The 21,441-nt window shown below is 38.5% G+C and overlaps 1 protein-coding gene across 1 annotated transcript in view; it reads right to left on the reverse strand.

The window, feature by feature from the left end:
• Positions 1-21,441, reverse strand: part of ADCY2 (adenylate cyclase 2) — a 202,186-nt gene that overhangs the window by 112,647 nt on the left and 68,098 nt on the right. The gene's annotated exons all lie outside the window — the stretch shown is intronic.

The following is a 21,441-nucleotide window of genomic DNA, read 5'->3' on the forward strand; positions in this document are numbered from 1 at the left end:
TGTGCACCATACAAGAAGCAGCTTTTAGCTTATGACTGCGGAGAGGGAAAATTAAATGCTGGCAGTTAACAAGACAAAATTTTCGCTTCCAAATAACATATTTCAAAAATCACATGGGTTTAATACTGTGAACATGAAGACATATAGAAGTCACTAAACTGGCAATAATGGTATTTCCATGATAACCTTGCCTATTACCTACACCTCTGCCTTACTATCAGATTTTGCATTTAACACACTTCTTATGAATTCCTTTGCATTTTGTATACTATATTTCTACTTATTTTAGAAGCAAAAAGTTGTGAATCTATTATTGAAATACATCATGACACTTTGAAAAAACTGACTGGCCTTCCTATGTACAAAGAGAAGTTACTAATAATACGAAGGAAAGAACAAAATTTCCAGATGATTGCAGCCATATTGCATTTATTAATTTCTGACTTCATTCCCAAATGTGACTGGAATATTATCAGAACACTATGGATAAATTAGAAACAGTAACATTTTGCAAATTTTGATGCACATGCAGCAAAAAAAAAAAAAAAAAACAATTTCTCCTCACTAATGCTTTTAGTCTCCTGCCTGTCTTTATAAAAGATGCCTGTTTTGAACCTGGGAAGTTCTAAGATAATAGAAAAATTACATCATAAGTGCTCATAAGCCATAATATGAACAATGCAGAAAGTGCACATGACTTGCAGGATCTTTTTCTACATGGAATGACTGTTTTTTTATCTTTCTCATGAAAAATAATTCTGTACAAAAAGAAAATTCCTATTTAAACCCCATCAGTTTCAGCTGCTAATACAAGTAATATTTTACAGCAAAGTAAGTTTCACCCTGCAACCAAACCTACCTTTTAATAGAACAGCCTGCCACTAGAAAGATTTGACAATACATCATGGAGATATAAAGTAATACTACACTAAAGAAAACCTGAAGCAATATTTCTCATGCAGCACCCCTTCACAATCAGAGGAGGCTGCTGGAGCATCCATATGTTGCAAAGTAATGTGCTGTCTAAGGGAAGCAAGTCTCAGCATCACACAGAATAGCAGATTTACTTTGCTTTTCAGTTATGTTATGTTTAAAACACAGTTTCTCAAATCTGTACATTCACATAGACACTAAATTAATTTTTCTTCGCTTAATATTTATCTCAAATTCAAGTCAGTGAATTTGAGTGTATGGACACTATCCGTGTTCACCTCTGGGGCTGTACAGCAGTCCTTACTTTGTTTTACTAACCAGTCAAACATATCCATGTCTGTGTTTCTCAATTCTCTACAGTGGGCATTCATTATCTCTACTTTGAATATCAGCAAACACTGCTACCTTGTTATGCACCACCTTCTGCAGAAAAGGGTTTTCAACATACTTTTCTCTTTGAGGAAAAGACAAAATCACAGCTAGGAACCTGCAGTTATCCAATGGCTCTAAGAGAGTACACAAACTGACTCCTTTCATTCCCCACTCCCACTGCTCATTAGGCATTTCTGTGAGCCGTGGGATGCTGAAAAACAACACAGGCAAACCTAAGCTGTTCTAACTCTCCCAAATTCATTTCAGCACGAGTTTGCAACTCTGCACAGAACTCCTCTCCAAGCAGTTTTCTGGGACAGCCTGCAAACAAGAGGCTTAATAAATAGCTGAAAATAGCTGATTGTTTCAGAAGACTTCAAAATTGACAGGTAGATCAGTCACTGAATGTCCAGTCAGATGGGCAACACCAGCAGATGTGGCTTTTGCAAGAGCACAAGGATGGGTCTGGCCCCTGCCATCAGGACTTCTTGAAGCATAAGCACGAGAAAGAATATGATCAGCAGCTCACAGGAGAACTCTTTAAATGCTGGCCCCAAACCACAATGAGGGGAGCTGCATGCAATGGTCACAGGACAGGCAGAAAACACCGCAACACTCCATTACTTAAAATGCCAAAATAGGGACAAAATGAGTAATGGCTTAAAGTGCCAGAACAGGATTCCGATGAGTAAGGAACTTTGCTTCCTCTAGCCATGGCTTGAAAATTCCTGAGTTGCATCTGTGCTGCTTTATGCAGTTACTTTGCTTATATTTTTTCAGTTGGTTGTTCTGAAGAGTGTTTGATTTGCTGTTGTGCATAGATTCGAACTTGTAACTTTTTTAGTCTTCCTACAGATTTCATCTTCCTCCATCTGCCCTTCTTTGCACTAACCAGGTAATGCAGATAGTGTCCATGGAGGTAACACAAAAGTGGACAGTGAATTGCTTCAAAGTGGTCCTGTGCAAGGCACTCTTCAGTAGAAGCAACGAGCAGCAATATCATGGCTATTAGAGACAGTAGCACTGGAAGGAAAGTACAGAGGTACAAGTTGTGCATGAGGCCACCATCTTTACCAAGGCAAACGCAGACCCACATGCACAGTAAACCAGCAATGAATAGAAAAGAAATACATGCTTCTCAGAAAATTAATATTGTTACTCTTCATCTGTTCCTGCTTGGAAACAATGTTCATCAAAAGTACTTCATGCATTGACAAGGAAAACAGTTGTGTGACCTTTTATTGGTGTTTCATGGAGCTGCCAACATTTGCCAGTATGGCTGAGTTACTCCAGTTACCAGCATGCACAGACCTTTCCAAGTAACAAAAAATGGTTTTAAGACAACACATCATGACAGTGCACTATTACAGAGATTATTTCCTGGAAATGTATTTTTTTCCTCCAGCAAAATCTCCACATTCTTCCTTTCATCACAACCTGCACTGGGAAGTTACAGACTCTCACATAATAGGAAACTGTCTTTTAGTGTCTGACTTCATCCTAAGGTAATGAATACAAAAGAAGTGTGCTCTATATTAGCAAAGGTTTACCTCAGAAAGAGAGTTTTATTAGCTCTGAAACTGGAGAAGCATTCTGGGCCATTGTCTTACATACTATACCACCACCAAAATCAGCAGTTTTATATGAGGAATTAATGTGGTTCTCTCCTGCTAAGAAAATTGTGATTTTTTCCCAAAAAGCTATCTGCCATTTCTACATCAAAAACTATCTCTTGATTTATATTCTCTCCATGTTTGCATACCGCAGAATCAGATCATCTTTTCTAAATCAGAATGCCCAGAGATGGCCTCAGATGCAAAAGATTCAGAACACTATTTTTCTCATTACATTGTTAGAGATCTCAGTGGAGATCCAGCTGACAGTCCAATTCAAGAACACGATGGGATGCAACCACAAGAGCTGAGAGACCTTGCTGATATCATTACAAGGCTGCTCTTCAGTATTTTTAAAAACTCATGTGGACCAGCAGAGGTTCTTGAGTGTGGCTAGCACAGTTTTTTCCATGAAAAGTTTTCTTGTGTTTTGTAAATAAAGATAAAGTTTAGATGTTTTTGGAACAGTGTCCCAAAACTTGAGCAGTGCAAGCCTGGCCAATCAGGCCTAGGAAAAAGCTTCTAACTGACCAATCTGAGTAACTTTTGAAAACTCTATATATGTGATGAAATCAAAACAATAAAGATCATTCCTTCTTACCACTAAGAACCAATGCATTCATTACTCTACTAGCTGCTCAACAGCAACACTTGAGTTCTGCATGAAAGCAAATCTCACTCCTGTCTTCAAGGAAGGTCACATCACCTTGATCCCTGGGAGGTGACAGTGCAAATCCTCCTAGAAACTATTTCCAACCCTATGAAGGACAAGAAGGAGACTGGGACTAGCCAGCATGGAGTTATGAAGCAGAGATCATGCCTGAACAATGTTTATGTGGTGAAATGACTGCCTCTGTGGCTGAGGAGAGAGAAGTTGATGTGACAGGGGTATCAGCACACTTATAAACCCCAGCAGCCCTCACCAGCCTCATCTGGGGCTTCTACTGACATCCCCAGGCCTGGGAGCTCTACACAAGCACAGCCTGGGGCCTTTAGCTCCTGCCTGTGCCATGCTGAAGGAATGCTGGTCTCCAATTAAGTTACGCCTGACCGCAGACACCCTGGAGCTGTGGACTGAGCTGACCTCAGCCCTGTCACTGCCTTGTCACTGTGGATGTGCCCAGAAATTGCCAGATGTGATCCTGACCTATGGATGGGCTTTCTGGCTTGATCTTGCTCCTGTCTCCTTGCCACGATTTTGCCTTACGGTCTTGTCTCTTGGTTGAACCTGGTTATGATCTCTGGGCTTGCCTTGCTCAGGTGCTGTGGCGCTGGGATTGGGGCAGTGAGACCCTCGCTCTGTCACCCTGTCTCTTACCTGCTTCCTTGCAAAGAGCTCTGAAAAGAAATGCCATTCCATTCAGTCAATTTGCACTGAAATAATATGATTCACCCAAGAACTTCAGTTCACTGCCTTCAGTATTTTCAAGCAATTTCACTGGATTCAGGTACTGAAAACATAATAAGTGCTTTATAAACAAGCAATGACAGGGAAGATTGAATTCATGAGATATATTTCTGTTTGCTACACATTAAAATAGCACACTAAGGCAGGAAGAGGACATAAAAGTCAATGCTATCTAGTCACTTTCCATAGTGTAAATCTATCAGCAGGAACATTCTGGTCAATTAACACATCAAATTTCATCCATGTTTCATCAAAGTATCTCCTATTTACAGAATAAAAGTCCATTGAAGCATTTATGGTTTTTAAAAACATAATTTCCAGTCACTGTAATTACACACCAGGAACGTTTCACATGGATTAATGCTGAAGAGCTGCATCTATATCATCATTTCTACAACTCTTCAACATCTCCAAACTTGGGCTTCAATCACTGCTTTCATATATGCTTTTATGAATAACAAGTTATATCTGTGCATCAGCTTGCAGAATAAATTATTTTGCTATACTAAAATATAAACATAACTATCAGCTTTAGCATACACAGGTAAAACAGTTTTCATTGTAAACCCATATATTGGTGAAAATCCAAAAGTTCATTAACTGCCACATGAGGTACTACTAAGTTCATCTTCTAACCTGCACAGATGATATAATATTGAGAACTTCAGCAAAGTGCAGTTTCGATATTTATCAGTGGTAACGACTAGGAAAGCTGATTTTTTTCACTTTCAGACTTACTTCACAAAGAAGGCAAAATTACAAAATGTGTGAACTTTTTAAGTGATATAAAATGATACAGTCATCAAATCTTTCACAAATTTCTAAATAACTTATGGTATGTTTGCAAACAATGGAGGTAATGCTATTATACATAAAAATACATTTAGAATTTAGAATGCTACATTTAGCTTGAAAAAACAAATGACCTATTTAATATCAGAAAAGATAAAATTCTAAAACTACCAAAAATACCTATCTAATATATCTACAGCCATCTAATCCTAAATATCTTTTAATGATCAAACAGTTAACACTGCTGTGAAAAAACCCTACAATACTAAGAAGCAACTCACATATAAAGTAGTAATTGATGAATAATGGTTGTTTCATCTTAATCAAAACACAACCAGCTTAAAAAAGCACTATTTTATTAGTTTGGTAAAAGCTTAAACAAAACATCATTTTAGCAAACACCGAGCTGCACTGCCATATACTAACAGGCAAACACTGCAAATCAGTTACCCAGCCTGCAACTAATGAGCATGACTGACATGTCAGAGACACTGGTGTATTACAAATTGTACCACACATCCTTTAAAGGTGGATCTATATGGCAGACAGCTAACCACAAAACTGCAAGACCAAAACCCAAAACCCCAAAGTTTAAAGCCTCAGGGAATAAATTTCTTTGACCAAGGACAAAAAACTCAACAGCAAAGCAGTGGTTGTTTATCACTGCCAGCGCACTACAGCATTAAGTGTCCCAGCAAACCTTCCCAAATTAAATCACCTGCTCCAGCACAGATAACTCTCAATCCTATTACCACTTTCCTTAACTCTGTCAGATGTTCCTTGTGATGTCACAGAAAACATGCTGTGATGCTGTTATCCTCTCTCAGACAGAGCTATAGCTGCACACCATGGTCAGATAATTCCATTTTGAGGTAAACCACTGAAGCGTACAAAACTGTCTTAGAGAAGAGTTACTTCAGGATCATGAGTGTAGTTTCCCTGAATCCCATTTCTGCCACACTGAAAACTACCAAGGCTTGGCAGTGCTTGATGTAGCTCACAGCACTGAACCAAATACATCGCTTTTACAAAGCTCAGATTGACCATACCTCAAGTATTACACACAGTAGTGGTCTGCTCCTTTCAAAAGGAGTGGAACAAGATAAAAAACATGTGGAAAAAGGAGAGTATTGTCCTTAATGCTCTCCTTCAGCTGGAGCAAGCTGTCCCAACAGTGAGCAGGGAGGGTGTTTCACCCAGCTGCCTACAGGCTGAAGGCAACCTGCAGTACCTTCAACCAAAGAACTACAGATGCAGCCTCACATGCACATGTAGGTGCAGCAGCAGTGAGGATACAATAATGTACCCTGCCAGTCTAAGGAAAATGTCCTCATTCAGTGGATCAGCCACTTTCTACTGAAATACAGCTGCACAACTGGCACTCTTTCAGATTTGTGCCACATGCTGCCAAAACTGTGCTGAGCACCAAGAGAAATTCAAAACCTGTATTGACTTTCTGTATTGTCTGTATTTTCATTCCTCTTACCCACCAAAAGTAAGAGGTAGATGCAGTGGTTCTGCATCATGCATGCTAGGAATGTAAGTAAGTCAAATGCTACAAAGGCAAATGTTTTCTCCTGGGATTTCCTGTATTTAAAGCTCAAAAGCATCTTTAATAGAGTAATGCAAAATGCTACAAAATGCTAAAAAGTTACTTTTGCCTCGTTTTCAATACCTAGAAGTTCATAATCTTGTTAAGGGTTATCTATAAATCTTTTTTTTTCTTAGATAAAAATAGTAATTTTTGTCTGCTAAATGAATGTAGAACTGTGGCAGTAAAACACATTTCAAGTACATATAGACATCATGGAGTCGCTTCCACCCTGCAGATTGCTTCAACTTTGTGTCACCTCCCCACCCCAAAAAAATTATTTACTAGACTTTGGAAAGTAAGTCTGGAGTAAAATTCTCTTTGTTTACATGCAGTATCAAAGTTGCACTGCTATTAAATGAAGTATCTCTATGTTTTGCTTTCTTTACAGATAATCCAGGCAATCAACAGGTAAAAATAAGGGATGTTAGGCAGGTTTTACAGAGAGCTATTAGACTAGGTGGGTTCCAAGAGCAGTTTTAGCACATTAGAAGCATGGAAATGACACTGTCTGGTGTTTGTGATTGGCACACACCTACTAAATATCAGATGAGAGGCGACCAAAATCCATTCAGATTTCAAAAATCAATAATCAAACTTAACTGAAAAGACAGTAAGTGTTTCCATGCTTTTAAATACTGTAAGTTTTACCAGGACTTTTCAACATTTTTTGCTAGTGAATAATTGTTATATGTGTTCAATAAATGATTAAATGAATGCCACTTAAAATAAGATTTTTTTAAACAAATACCACAATAATCAAAGAATAATCAAACACAGAGTTAGCAGGAATTAAACTACTAAGACATAAAAACAGAGTTAGAACAGTTCATTAATATATTTAATGACTATGCACTAAAAGCAAATTAAAACTTACTCTAAAAGCATCTCAAAAAAGATCTAGCTGGGTCTAGCAAACTTTTATTCAGCAGTCTATTCTTTCATAAATTCTTTAGAGGCTTGCCTGCTATTTTATACTGCAAGTAATATTAGTCTGATATTTAAATGATTCTCTACCAGTCTTTCAACACTAATTTACTATTTAATACAGAATTCATCACAACCAATATGCTTAGATCAGTTTGAAAATGCTCAAGGGATAAATCCAAATAACTACCAGTAGTCAATTCCATCAAAAATTAATAATAGTAAACCACCTCACAACCCAAGAAATTATAATTTCGTATGCTAAAAAAATACAAAAATAAACAAACTATAGCACAACAGTTGTAAATACACTGAAAATTTCTATTATGGATGAAAGAAAAAATTAATCTCCTACCCCAGCTAGAGAGTAGTATCAGATGGATACTTTGACTGAATTACAAAGAGAATACAAAGATTACTGCCAAGTAAATATACAGAACAAAGATAGTAAATAAAAAAAAAAAAGTTGGAATTATTGATAAACTATCTCACAGTAGAAGAAAATGTATAAAATGTTAAAATACAGAAATTATTATATTCCCTAGATTAACTTCTATATTACTCATAATTAAGAGAAATATTCAAAGCAAATCAACTGCCTTAAAGACTCAGATTAAAACAGCATGCTGAGCAAGGTGGTTATAAAAACACCAAGAGCATCATGGACATGTCTAAGAAAATCCCTTACAGTTATAGACAAGGCTGCAACATGTATCCCACATTCTAAATATGTTCCAAGATTAATACTTTGTGGCACATAAATAATTTTTACGCTACCCACATTTGGTATTGTCTGCTTGTTTTTGATATTTGAAATACCAAAAATATTATATCCCACTCTCCATTAAACAACCTCTCTTCTCCACAATCCTTGTTTTTCGAAGAAAATTAATGGCATGTCCACAACAGGAAAAGTAGAACAAAATTAGCGAATTACAGAGCTGCCAACCATCTTGCTCTGAATCGTGTGATGCAGTGGTGCCTGCTGGCTGGCACTCCCTTCCCTGGGGATGGCAGTAGGAGAAGGTGGTGCCCCACAAGGACACTGCTTTTGCCTCTGCTGTATTCCACTCTCTTCTGTGAGCCCCAGGCAGCCTCCCAGATCCCATGCAAGAGTGGGTCCCCAGGCAAGGAAGAAATTACAGGCTGCACAAAAGAGCATGTAATACAGGAGCTGCAGGGAAAAAAAAAACCACAAAAGGGAGAGTAGGTGGAAAATGACTAAGTTTAATGTGCTGCATTTTGGATGAGACACGCATGTTAGTGCTGTTAAAAATAAACAAACAAATTAAATACTCCAGATTTGCCTCCCATCTAGCATGTTTATGGTAGTTACAGGAACTTCTATCATATCATGGGAAATGTTTCCATAACTGAGGAAATTTAAATCACATTTGAATAAAGATGTTTTGGAAACAAGTTAACTGCATGTCTTTTACTTGCCTGTGCTGTGCTCGTTTGCTAGCTTTCTGAGGAACTGCTGCAGCAGGGGACTATCAAAATAGTGTGTGACGTTAGCTGAGACATGGTGATTTGGTCTTTAATTAAGGTCAGCACGACCTAGGTCATGGCAAACATCTCCGAGCCTTAATGATGACGGGAAAATCCATTCACAAGGTAGAATCAAATTTCCTTTAAGTTAAAAGACACAAATCAATCTGGATTTTTAAGCACAGGTACAGCAGTGTCAAAGTGGATAAAGAAAGGCACTTTAGAAGCACTGTGATAGATGAGCAGAAACAGATTTTGCTTTTCTTCTTTCTGTGCTGCTTTCAAAGGTTGTCAAAGGCAATCACCATCAACACTAGCTGCATGGGGAGGGAGCCAAAAACCTTGATGAGAATTGTCAGGTGAGGAACAAAATATTGATCTCAGCAACACTGTGGCACCAGATGATCCTTGCAGCTCCTTCTGGCTTTGTAATCTACACATTAGTCTTTACTTCTGCTTGAACAGCACACTTTAGATCCCAAGATACCTTATGGCCCTGCCTGGACAAGTAAGGGTTATAATGATTTCTAGGCTCATGCTGAAGATACAACACACTTCACGTTCCAGGTGCAAAGTAATTAAATTCCCCACAGTGCAGGTGGAGACAAAAACCAAAATTACAGTAAAGAAACCCATTAAGTTACATTAATTTTTTGAAAACTTTAAGAAAGCACGATGATTTTTTTATGTACCATATGAATGATCCTAAAATACATAATGATATTCATCAGATCTGTTCAGAATAGACAAGAACATGGCCAAATACAAGATGTTATTTTCCACTCCAGATTGGAGCTTTTCCTTTGCATTAATTGTCCTCATGCTACAAATGTACCCTAGGATGTTTGAGGCCAAACTGTATGACCCCACATATTAAAATCAGCATTTAACCAAGAAGGAAATGGAATTAATGGAGGCACACAGCATAAAGATGACACTTCAAAGGACTTCAAATAAATCAACAAGATTTCAAGAGACAAAGCCAGAGAGACCCAGGTCAGCTCTTCTGAATCCCAAGGCAATGTACCGTGGCACTTTGGCACTGATGAAATGTTATCACAGCTCTACCTTTGGAAAACACAGAATTTAAAAGAGTTATGTAACTCAATATAGCTTTGGATTTATTTTCTTTTTTTATCCAGCTCAACAAACTTCATAAAAGTAGAGGAGAATTAACTTCTGCTAAATGTCTTTGAATTTGATTCTCTACAACATTATAGGGAAAGGGGTAAACAAAACCACCCAGAACAACAAAACAAGCAGAGTTGGCTGTCACAGTACAGTATTAATCATATTCTATTTCCAAGAGCTTATATAAGAGTAACAGTGTAGGAGACTTACCACCTTTTAAAAATAAGTTACTCATTTTCCATACACACTATGGTTTAGCACTGTCTCTTACCCCAGCTTTCTCCACCACCCTAAAATGCTGCAAATGGCAGCAAAAGAAAACTGAACCTCAACAGTCTCAATCTATCTAGGAGGTATATACACGACTTTCTTGCCCAAGCCTATTCTGCCCCTCACAGAGGCAGTAATGCATTCACATGGTCTGTGATTTAAGCTATCATGATCCATTGCTCACATCATGGCAAAGTACACAAACTTGATGAATAAACAGAATTTGTGGAAAGAAGGCTTCTGTACTTGGGTTCAGACTCGTAAAAATGTCCTGTGATATTCAGATGTGTTTAATTCCAGCTGGACTCACTGAACTGAAACGGAAGGTACTTTGACATAAATGTAATCATAAAAAACCTCACTAACCACAGCTGAAACACAACAGTATAGTCCAGAGACTTTGATTTGTTATTCAAAAAATGTGTAGAAGAGGAGAAAAATATCTATTTATCTACATCATGTACACTATATATATAATGTTATACACATATTATAGATGTATATTATTATATATTATTATATTATTATTACATATGTGCATATTATATATACACACATACAGGCACTAATACTGTCAAGACCTCATATAATGGAAAGCATTTTATCACTGCTAAAATGCTGAATACCACATAACATACTGTGAACGTTCCCTGAAAAACACTGGAATTAACTCATATCCAAAATATGAACAGATCTGCAATCCTGAGTTCAAGAAAATATGAGTTTCAAGTGATGCACACTACAGTTCTACTTTGATCCATGTCTTGGATGCTTGTTAAGGGAATATTTTAATATCTGAAACATAACACTCCTTTGAGACAGTGCTTATTGCTCTTTTGTGAACTGACTTTGTCAGGATGAGGCACAACATCCATAATGCATTCTGAAAATTTTCTTAGCAGCAGCTACACAATTATCACTGTCTTCTTTTGGCATCCAGTTATGAGACAGTAACTGCATTATCATTTAGATACACAGCAGTATTAATTATTTTTAATTAATTTCGATGTCCTTTTGGTGAATAAATGGTTTTTAAAGAGGAATAGACTCACTTAGAAAAGAAAGAAATATCAAATTTTTCCTCCTAGTCTAGGAAGGATTCTTTGCTTCTAAGTGCAGATTTTCATTTCTCACACCCCTAGTAATATGGGTGTAGAAGCATACTTTTCTTTAATATACAGCTTCACAACTCTTAAATTGGAATTGTTCAAAAAAAAAAAGGGTAATAATCCAATAAGCAACAGTCCTGCAGAAACAAACCTAGCTATTCAGGTTTTAGAATATTACAGTACAGTCAGTACCACTATTTTCTCCTTTAGAATTATTTTTAGTACAAGCAGACCTCAACATTTTAGCTTCTGACATGAAAAGCGAACATATTTATTTCTCTTACTTCACCCTAATTAATGCATAACAGTTCTTTTGAACCTCCTTCACAAACTACAGAATCATGTGCATTTTGTTAAGCAAAATGTTCCAAGTTTTCCCCTCTAGATTGCATGGGTCAGGTCAGATTTTTCATTTCCTTCACTAGTATCATTTCAGCTAATTTGTGCTTGCCTTGAGCATCAGGCTAGCAAATTTTTCTCTTTACTCAGGGTCATCAGAATTTACAGTGACCTACTTCCTTACTAAACAAGCATGTTATGCAGTATTAATGGATTTTCTGTCTTATAGACTGTGCTTTCATGCTGTGTAAGAGACAACTTTCAGATCAGAGAAAGGCAATAAGGAAGATCAAAGGTATAGAATAGCTCCTAAAAAAGGAAAGATAAATAATTTTCAATTCTCCAGCCTGGGAAAGAAATTATAGGGGAGGTGTGACAGAGGTTTATAAAATCATAAATGATCTGGAAAGGGTGAACTGAACTCAACTGTTCAGTCTTTTCCAGGGTAAGAATTTGGAGGATGCAAATAGATGACAGGTTTGAAACAAGCAGAAGATGGTTCTTCTTACAACACAGGTAAGCTAATGAATTCTGTCACAAGAAGCTGTTAAACAAGATGCAGTATACTGAAGGATTAAAAAACCTCCACATAAATTAAATTTCTTAAATGCCCAGCTAGTTCAGAAAAAGAAGCAAAGACCAGGTTTTTAAGACAGAGTAAATAAGAAATGAGCAAAAATGTATTCCAAGCCAAGGTGTGAGGGAAATAGAAAGAAGACATAGATCTTGGAAGAAAACTTCCAATCATTCACAAGGAGCAATTTGAATATGGAAAGCTAAAATAAAATGGCATGCTTCACAGAATCACAAAAGGGTACAGTTGGAAGGGACCACAGTGGGTCATCTGGCCCAAACTCTCTGTTTAAGCATGGTCATCCTAGAGCACATGGCAGAGGATTGTGTCCAGATGGTCTTGAATATCTCCAGACTTCTGACTTTTGCTAGTTTATAGTCAATGCTAACCAAAGGGTGCCACTTTCAGAGCTATCAACATGGCAGGAAATAGTCCTGGTTCTCAAGAAGGGAAGATTTTTTTTTTATTTCTGTAGTGCAAAAGAAGCCAATTTAACTGCACTCACTTCAACTGCAAAAGAGCATTGCAGACACAGAGGAGCATCACCTTGAAGCACTTAAGTCCAGCTCTTGCCCTAGCTCTTAGCTCCTCAGTTCTCTGAGGTACCCCACTCTGCTTCAGATCAAATCATCCAAACTGAGCCCATCATGCATGAGAATCTCAACACCACTACCTTCCTTGTGCTCTTTTCACAAACTAACTAACAGGAAATATAAATTTCTAATAAGAACAGAAGGAACTGTGTCAGGTATTTCAGGGATGGAAAGCACATTCATGACTGTAAATCCCTTTTCACAATCTTTCTCAAAAATTTTAACAACCTTTCTGGCTTGACTAACATTCTGAGCCCACCTCTGCTCTGTATCCTTACATTTCTTTCAGTAGCACTGAAGAGGAAAAAAACTATGCTCTGCTACCTGAATGCTCAATGTCTCTCTAGGGACAGCATTGTCTGCTTAGGCAGTTTGCATCAGAAAAGTCTTTCCCTTCTCTCTGCACCCCCAGAGCGACTGCCTGCAGTGATCCTTCACTGTCAGCTATCATATCAGTTCAGTAATTATGGAGCAGCATTTCCACACTTACTCTTTTCTAACTCTGATACTATCATGGTTGCCTCAAACTCTGCCACTGATCAGCAAATGTATAGTGAAAAATCAGCTACCTCATCATGCCTGCAAATCCCAGAAGGAGAGATGGAAGTTTTATATGTTCCCATGATGACCACAGCTTATGGATTCATGGCTAACCACATCCCGTGAATATGAAGGGAAGAGATGCCCAGAGGAGAAACTGTCTCTGTGTTATGCACCGTAAAGATATTCAAGTCAAATCTTCACCAAGTTCACCAAGAAAACCACTTCCTCTACAAAAGTCATAATGCTGTTTACAAATATATACAATGTACAAACAGGTCTGTCTCTGGTCTGGCTTAGACTCCTTGTTTCCTCCAGCAGTCAAGCCACATGTTCCTCCTCCAAGCCACTGATCCCTCCTTTTTCCCACTTTGGCTCCTCCCCTAAACGTCTCATCCATAGTCAGTTGGGTGTCCAATTTGCTCTGATTAGGTTATTTGGGTTCCTCTTTCACTGTTTCCTTGCTCCTTCATATTAGCTTTTAATTAACACTGACTTAAAAGCTGATCCAATCTAACAGTCAGTGGAGTTTAGAAAGCACAGACAATGGATATCAGCCGAAGGCTGAGACAAGGAAAATATCCAAAATATCCAAATCCAGTGCATAGGGACACATTTTTTCCAGAGAGGATGAGCTGGTTGCAGCTGCAATGATTATCCCAGTACAAGAAGGATGAGAGTCACTGCTGGGGCTGTTCCAGCAGGGCTGAAATGGCTCTCCAGCACACCTTCTGCTGCCTGTGGTCTCCTCCTCTCAGAGGAGGGAAAGGGGCAGAGCTTTGCCACTCAAGACCCATCAGTATCAGTCTCTCATTCCAGACCTGCACCAGGCAATTCAAATGCACAGCTGATTTTAACACTGACTCTGCTGAGGAAAAGAGAGTTGCAAAGTAGGATCTCTATTTGTACTCTGCTGTAACCTTGCAGGAGCTTAAAGGTTACTGACAAAGCCCAGGACTGACAACACAGGTAGGTCCAGGGAGGATACAGAATAGGTTTACAAAGGTTACTGCTTGCTCCCCCACTGTCCCAGGCAGGCCAGCTCGGTTTGTGTGAAACCCCAGGATTTGACTCAGGAATATTTTTAGCAAATGCAGCTCAACGGAAGCTGAAATAATGTAGTTCAGAGAAAATAACTAGATAATGATTTCAGGGACTATGTGTGCACCATGGGCAAGAGATTCTGAAGTGATGAAGTCAATACCAGTAAGAGCAGAATGGGAATAATTTCTGCATTCATAGATCATTGGTGCAGCACCAGTAAACTGAACTGAGGTGACAAAGTTCCAAATACCCAAGGAAAACATTTACTGTCTAAATGACTGGATAGCAGAGAAAAAAAGGTGTCATCTCCAATGACTGAACAGCAAATAACATAAAATCTTAAGAGTAAATAACAGAGAACATTATTAAAGCTGCCTTCTTACCCACCTTTCAATTGTTCACGATTCTACTCCTCCTACTCATTAGCATTCATGATTTAGTCTCCATTTTCACACAGATAATTCAGTGTTTCTTCTCTGTCCCCTCTTTTTTGCTGCATGTTCTTTTTGATACACTGTGGTCATTTCTGCACTTTTAAGACTTTTGAATTGTTATCCTATGTTTATTTTATTTAATAAAATAAAAGAAGAGGAGGGAAGAGGGAGGAGGCAAGCCCACAGGATCTCAACCAACATGAGTGGACTTGATGTTATGCAATTAAATATGATAAATGAGTGATTGTAAATAGCCTGTTAGGGCAAAAGAACTGGGGTTGGAATGCCACCACTTCACTGCTCTTCTAGACTCAGGGGACACTGTCACTACAGCAACAGCCTCTCCGGGTGTCACACAGGGAGAACAGCATCTCCTCTCTCCATTCCTGCCCGCTGGCCTGTGTGAATTGGCTGGAGCAGGCAGACCACCTGGGAGCATTGCTCCTTGGCACTATGGGCTGTTCCTCCCACAGGTCAAATTTTAATGACTCACTCCACAGGCCAAGCCGTGTGCAAGCATCCAAAATGTCTCTCTCAGAAAGAGAGTGAGTGTGTGTGTGTGTGTGTACGTGAAGGTCAGCTTCAGTCAGCTTTGAGACCATCAGCAAAACCCCAGCACACGTCTGCCAGAAGCTAAAACTCCATCTCATCACCTACATTCTGGAGGAAACAGGATTATTGCACACCTCATATCTGCATTCAGAGTGTGAAACTCTCTCACACAAGCAGTTGCAAACCTCCTTGAATAATCCCAACCGTGTTACTGAAAGTACATATGAGCAAATGCTTATCAGGACACAGTCTCTTCCTGTCTGAAAATAATTTAGGCAAGATCTCATCTCTATGTGTCTAGGGGCAAAGCATGGCAAGTAACACTAGTAAATAGGACAGACAATCCTGCTGTGGTTAACCTGAACAAATGCTGCTGGGATGGAGGTGCTACTAAAGTACTGTAGAGATTATTCAGGACAAAGAAGATTGTTCAAAGGTGGCCATTAGAAATCTCTTACACAAACAAGTTACTTCAGAGCAAAACTTGATTTATCTCTTTGGTGCAAAACTCAGTTTGAGCGTGTAAAATACAAAAGTGTGTCTGTGTTGAAGGACTCAAAATCTCATGCTACAGAGTTTGACCTACTCATCTGCAGTCATTAATGTTGAAATAACTTCCCCCAGTTTAAAACTGACCCAATGAACTTTTTGAGTCCTTCTTTGCATCTTCTTCTGCTGCAGTGAATAGTGGCAACAACCGTTTGAATAACAGGCACTGGGACCTTGAATAGCTAGTATTTTGCATGCATGGAAGTCTTCCTACTTATAGGATCCAGGAAACCAACTATTCTTGCTTAGGACAGAGGAAAATTCCTCTGGGTCAGATTGATAAGAATTGGTAAGGGTGAGGAGGGCACCAGCTCCTTCTTCAGCATTGAGAACAAAGATCTGCTGGGATCTTGTAGGGATTTTGCTCAGGTATTTGTTTCCTGCTCTGATGAGGCCTCAGTCAGTGATGACCTATCAGCTTTAGTTCTGGGCGCCCATAAGCAGTTGAATCTTCTGCAGACCTATACTATTTCAACACTGGTAAATCTTAATTCTTTGTTAAAACACAGTAGAGGGCTGTGGATTAACTGTGCTATTATATACCCAAAACCACAGAAACTGGCCTAAGGTTCAGATTCAGACAGATCTCTGCACAGCTTCGTGTTTACAGAGCACCCTAAGTGCTTTCAAGCAGCCTGAACTCCCAAATCCCATGGACCTGAGCTAGCCTGGTGCTGAGACAGCTTGATTACTTCAGACCTGTGTTCTGGTGGCTTCTGAGCTGGTAGACTGCCACACATCTGTCAGAAAATACATCCTCAAAGGGACAAAGAAAATAAAACTGCAGATAGATTCATGAACATTACTTTATGTTTGATAAATCATAGCCTATGCCATTTGCTGACTGCTGCAACCAAAGTTGTAACTATTACTGCCCCACTCAGAAACAGGTAAGAGCTAGCAGAGTCCAGGCAGATGACCTCTGCAGCAAATAGGGAGCAAAGAGTCTTTGGTGTATCCAGAACCAGGTCTAAACTGATGGCAGATAAAGAGGATTTATTAAACATAACCAGAGAGAAGCACGGGAGAGACATGATTCCTTCCCATGCCCTCAGAGAACAAACAATGGTGATGCCACTCACTGGGTATGCAGGAACACAGATACCTTGAGAGGGGAAAGAATATGCAGTGCCATTACCAAAGATGCAATCCCTGTGAACAATTAGGAATTCATGGATGCACAGAATCATAGATTTGTAAGGGCTGTAAGAGACACACCCAGTACTGTAACCCTTACTCTACTCAACCGTATCACCCAGCATCAGATCCAGATTTACTACAGGGTTTGCCAGTGATGTCCTCTAGCTGTATCTCTGCTGGTAAACCAGAGTGAAAGACAGTTTTGAGTTCCATGATCATCACCTCTGTGTTGCTACCTTGCTCGCTAACACCATTTCAATTTGGGCAAAGCAGTATTTTCCCAAAGCCTTGACCCGTCTTAGAGGACAGAATATATCAGGAATGGTTTGGAAGAAGTTGACACCTGACCACCGTGTTTGAGGAAGGTAAAATGGGTGGGAGTTTAGGCAGGTAAACAAAAGCTCCAGGGCCAGAGAATAGCTCCCCTTTTGCCAGCAGCATCACCGTAGCTGCTAAGAAAAAAAAATATATGTGGCAGAAGTTTACCTCATTTGCTTCTGGCCTCCACATGCTTATTTGGGAACATTAACTGATTCCACCACACACAGCACCTACAAGTTGGGCACTTGGAGGCTGTAAATAAAGAAATTCTGCAGCCAGCATTTTCCTGAAATACATGGCAGAAGTGTGCTGAGGGAAACAAGGGCTATCCCTTGATAGGGATAGCATGAGCACACACTGCCATGAATGCACAGGAGTGCAAATTGTGAATGACTGGAAGAGGAATGACTTCTTCTTGACCAGCAGCTTAGCACTGGTGGATGGCAGGGGCTTAAAGGATAAATAGAAAGATCACATCCTAATGCAGTCACCTACAAATAGATGGGGTCTTGAACCACTGCAGGGTGGATTCTGACTCACCAAAGTCTTCTCTACACAACAACAGGTGTTTGTGCCCCTGATCCATATTTTATACTGCACTGAAAGTGGCTGACAGGATGGGGAAGTACATTCACATATTGATAGTGAAAGGCATTTTTCTTCTACTGAATTCTTACAAATAACGCACGGAGTTAGACGGTAACTCTTTGAGTACATAAAATGACAAAGCATCATGTCTAGAGGGAGTATCACTCACAGAATTTAATGCTTCAGCTGCAATAAGACAAGAAGTAATTCAAAATAAATTTGATAAATAATACCAATCTGTAAAAGTACTATGTAACTGAAAAGGCTGGCCAACATCTGTGAAAATGGACGGGAACCAGCAAAACTAACTCAGCTGAGGTAACTAAGATTCTTTACCCAAGAAAAATTATCTGGATGGACAGTATTACAAAATTCAGAATTCATGGGTTTAACCTTTTACTGGTAAGTTTACATTAAAGTCATCCTTAGAAGGATATGGAATACAACTCCCTTGCATAAGGTATGCTGTATGGGTGACTGTTTAGTTGCTGCTCCAGCCAAGAAGTACTGGAATTTCCAAACATCTGTTTTAATTTTTTTATGGTTTTGAAAGTAAAGTAGCCTCACGATTAAGCATTTTGACATAGACATTTTATAATTTCATGAACATACTGAAGGAGTGGGGGCTTGTTCAACATATTAATTTATATTTTGGAAAATTAAAATTGCTAGAAGAAATTTTCATTTTTAGAATAAAAAATGTAAACTAAAGTATTATGATAGTGATTAAAAAATATTCATTACTGGTAAAAGTATTAATTTAAATGAAGTTGACACAAACATCAATCTGACCTTTTCAGTAAAGCTTAAGAATCAATGCTAACTGGAGTTATCTGATAATTCATGCACATATTTCCATGATTAAAAAAAAAAAAAAAGGCATTTATTACGTATCTTCTGTGCTTGAGGATTTCCTAGACATCTCACCAGAACTATTTTCTGTGCCTTTCTTAGATGCTGATTTTGGGCTGCAGGTAAACGGCGCTTTTGAAAACCCCCATGGCCAGCTACACATGTGATTTCATTTCACAATACAATCCTAGTACTTTGCTGAATCTTCCATCACATTAAGTATTACAGGTCTCCCCATTAAAGCCTGAGGAACTTTCTAGAAGATGTTCACATTCTCCATGTTTCACATTCTCCATGTTTATGCTTAAATAGTCTGAAATGCAATTACATGTCCTCCTACATATGCATACTCTGGTAGGCAAGTGGCCTCTTCATAGGCACATATAAACTGTACAGATTGTCTTAAAGAATGAGTGAAACCCAAAGTACCTCTGCTGATTGTGAAATTTAGTTAAAAACTCAGAGCAGATGGCATTTCAATATCTGCCTAGATTAAACATAAAATCAAAAGAAAAGAAGCAAAGAAAAGATTCAATAATAAAAAATATGCCTGCAACATAGTGCTATGCAGGACAGAGCCTTCCTCTCTCAAAGTGGCTCCCAGCTGCTGCACAATGTGCTGAGCCAGACTGCTGCTGGGTGGGGAGAGCAAAGGGAAAAAGGCATGAGGTACAGGACAGTGGCAGCTGCTGCTACAAGAAATACAAGGAATAGAGACTCCCTCCTTCCACAGCAGTCTCTGCCCTCCACACCTGCAGCAGGAACAACAGCAATTCACCTTGTGAAACTGAGCAACAGAAAACAGGAGTTGTTTAAGCTGCATTACCTGCACGAATAACCCTTCCCCTTCTCCTTCAAAAAAAAGGTATTCAGGCAAAAAGGATTAATTCAGCCCACAGTAACAGTTTTTAGACATTCAGACTGAATGAAGTTCCTATTTGCTTTAAACTTTCACTGAGCAGCTTTACAGCCTCAGGGGTTGTACAGCACTGGATGTACTTAAAGACATGGGCTTTTTTCCCAGACTTTTTTAATAAACATGATTTTTTCTTGCACTGTGATAACAGCATAAACCAATTCCTACTCTATTTCTGAGCCCTAGAGCTGTACGTTTTCTTCTTGTATAAGCCAATGAATACTGATGCTTTTTATTTTTATTTTTCTGCTGTGCCACTCTATTACGTAAAACAGTTTTTGTAAATATCATCACCTATTAAAGTTATTCATTTAACAGATGAGTTTAAATCAGTGCTCTAACAAAAGGTATATGCCTTTTGCATGGCATGTTGCATGTGGATTAGAACATCTAAATATGTATTATAGATGACATGTCAAAGTTGCCCATCTTTGAAAATCCTGCTACACTCCTGATTATGGGCTTTTGGTATAATTTGTTTCAAGATGTGTAGTGATGAAGAAATTGGTAATTACTTTTTTTTAATAAAGCCACATTCCCTTTTTCAATTCACTGTTATTTGGTTTATTTGGTCATTTCCTGAATAGGCCATAGCCATTGATTTTTTTTTTTTGTAAGAGGAGACCTTGGCTTAGCTGATCGCAAAAGCACAGGATCTTGAGGATTTAACCTTGGAATTTCCCAGCTAAAACATTCCTGAAAATAAATTTTTCATTTAGCATTTGATTTTCTCCCACCACAACAGAATATTATCTTAAGAATAATCCAGGCTATGAGATCACACAAACAAAGACTTTCACAAAAATTGTGAAAAATTATTTTCTTTTGCTGTATGCATTCCTGAACAGAGTCCAATGCCAAGATAAAGCTGTATGTATAGAACACACACATGCATTCTGCCTAGATGTAATTTTGTGCCTCTAAAAGCGACCCCTTTTACAGAGTCACAAGAAACTGCCAAAAAAATCCTGTAAGGTAAAGAACAGTACGTACAAAAAAAATCCCAAAAACAAAAAACCCAAAACAAAACAAAACACACCAAAAAAAAAAAAAGCCAAGAAAACCAAAAAACTGAGTTTTTAGTGATTTAGCTGATGTTTGGAAAACACTTAGCCACAGCTCATGAAGTATGATTGCAAGAGCAACAAAATTGCTCCCTGAGAAAGTAAAACTAAAAGACTAAAATAAAAAAAAAAAACCACTCCTCATAGAAATCATAGGGAAAAAAAGGAAGCTTATAGGATGTTTAATTATTTTGGTTAGCTCTTTTTTTTAACAAATAAAGAACAAAATTACCTCTAATGATAGTATCAAGCCTTTATGAGATCAGGCAGGTTGACTAGTTGATAAGAGAGCGGCAAA

This window comes from Lichenostomus cassidix, chromosome 2, assembly GCF_008360975.1.
Source record: "Lichenostomus cassidix isolate B80296 chromosome 2, HeHo_3.0, whole genome shotgun sequence".
NCBI classification, from domain to species: domain Eukaryota; kingdom Metazoa; phylum Chordata; class Aves; order Passeriformes; family Meliphagidae; genus Lichenostomus; species Lichenostomus cassidix.